The following is a 2,365-nucleotide window of genomic DNA, read 5'->3' as shown; positions in this document are numbered from 1 at the left end:
GCACTGAGCGTCCTTTGTCCCTGGTGGCCCTGACCTCCCTCTCTGGGTCAATTATGCCGTCTGATTGCTGCTATTACTTCTGAGCGAGTGCGCTGCCGGCAGCCTGTGGCAGCTTTAAGGGCAGCTCTGCCCACCAGCTTCCCCATCTGGGCGCCCTGCTACCTTCAGAAGAATGAAGTGAGAAGGTGCCTCCCAGTCAGGGCGCCTCCCAGCCAGGCGGCGGCCAGTCTGCTGCTGGCTCCTGCTGCCTGGGCTGCTGTCTGGCTCATCACAGCAATTATCCCAGGGCGTTTTTCTTGTCTGGGAGACCTGAGCAGGGGAGCTCGTGGGGGTGGGGATGCTCAGGGAACTTGATTTGGACCCCACGGAGGGGCTGGGCTCAGCGGTGTTAGTGCAGGGGTATTGGTTGGTGTGAGAGCCAGGCTTGCCCCTAGGGTGACTGCCAGGGCTTGGGAGCAGAGGTGAGTGCCCCGGCCATGGCTCCTGACACCTGTGTATGGGCTTTCAGGGGAACTTGGAGCCACCTGCTCCTGATCTCTGGTTAGCGTGGACTCAGCTCTCCAGGCTCAGCCCGATTCCTGATTCCTGGCTGCCAATGGTACCTGAAAGGTGGGGCCACCTGCCGTGTTTCATGACCTGGTCCTGACCCGGGACTGTGACCCCTGTGGGCAGGGCCTGTGCCTCATCGTCCCTGACTGTTTTAGAAAGGTGAGTCTAGAATGAGATGTCCCCAAACAGCGTGGAGACAGGAGAAATCCCGAAAGAGCTGAGATGTCTCCCTGCACCTTCTCGTTCCTCCGATGTTGGGGGAGGTCTCTCAGGTTGAAAGGGAGAAGTGAAGCCTCCCCTAGGGCATAGAGGGGTGAGGCTGGGCTCTGGGCCCTCGCCTCCAGTACTGAGCCCGCCTGGTGGTCTCTGGCCTTGGGGGCAGCACTGTCTCCGAGGGCTCTGCTGGGCTCCGTGCAGCTGCCTCCTCAGATCAGCTGGGCACGGTGGCTCCAGAGGCCAGCGCAGGGGCAGGAGGTGCTACCGGCTCAGCCTGGGCTTCCAATTACTCTCAGGGATGACTCAGACTGTTTTCTGGGGATCCCGCAGACGGCTGGTGCAGTCGCCCTGCAGACATTTTGTAATGGGGCTCTCATTACAGGCTAAGGCGGGGGCTGGCAGAGTGGGGCCAAGGGGGGCGCTGGGGCGCCTGTCTTCAGCAAGCTCAGTGTCAGTCATCGGTGGTTGTGGGCTGGGGCGGAGGGCATCGGTGAGGAGGGCTCCGGTGTGGCAGCCATGGTCTCCCTGTGCTGGGATGCAGGCGCTGCTCTGCTTGGCAGGATACGGACCCCACCCCGGTGCCCATTGACTCGGTGGTTTCTGGCGTGACCTCGTGTGGCCGGCGAGAGCCTGGGTGATGACCCACAGCACTTTCTCCTTCTCTAGCGCCTCCCACTGTCGTAAACCGGGGCACGGAGCAGCAGGGTGGCAGGCTGCCGACCGGGCTGTCAGTGATGGGCACGGGGTGAGGTGGTGGCACAGCTGGACTCCTGTCCGGGGCCCCTGAGCACAACGGCACCCACTCCAGTGCTAGTGCATGTGTGAGCACAGAGCGGCCTGGGGGCTCTGTGAGAGCCGGCCTGGTGGGATGGCGGCCCCTGGGAGGCCAGCTGTGCACGGTGGCTTGCTCTCAGCCAGGAGGCCTTGAGTGGTGGTGCCTCCTTTGGTCATGGGGTCCCACTCCTGGGTCTCCCTTTCAGCACGTCTGGGCCTGGCCCCGGAGGCCCTGCTCTCTGGGTGTCCTCCTGTCTGGTCCTGCCCTGGGGTGGGTCTTCTCCTCCCATGGTGTCCACGTGGCTCCTCCCGGGGTAGGACCTAGTCCCCTCCTGTACCCCGTGGGGCGCTGCCCACCCCCAATGTCTAGCAGACGTCAGCAAAGTTGGCTCTGCCCCACGGCTGCTGTCAGCTCCCAGCACATCCTTGACCTGGAGAGTCCCGTGGCTTGAGGACATGGACACCCCAAGAGGCTGTTCTTCACTGAGGTTGGTGGCAGTGAGCTCAGGGGCTCCTTCCCTGTTGGCATGACTGGGGCTCCCCTTCTCTCTGGCAAGTCCTCTGCCAGCGGATTGGCCTGAGCCGCCAGAGTCCTATGCGATTGGTGGATAAATGCAACCCGGGCTGCCTCAGCCAGGGCCCGCTTCTCTTCCATTTCCTCCAAAGCCAGAGCATCTGCTGGGGGTGCCAGCCCGCTGACCGCTGGCCGACCAAGCCTCTCGAGGAGTTGGAGAAGCCGAGCTCCGTCAGGCCTGGAGGGGCCTGAGGCCTGCAGCACGCTGTCGAATAAAGCTTTGGTGCACCTGAGGGGCTGGGAACAGGCTCG

This window comes from Tupaia chinensis, unplaced genomic scaffold (assembly GCF_000334495.1).
Source record: "Tupaia chinensis unplaced genomic scaffold, TupChi_1.0 Scaffold000404_1, whole genome shotgun sequence".
Lineage (NCBI taxonomy): Eukaryota > Metazoa > Chordata > Mammalia > Scandentia > Tupaiidae > Tupaia > Tupaia belangeri.
The sequence above is the reverse complement of the archived record's forward strand: the minus strand, read 5'-3'. Positions refer to the sequence as shown.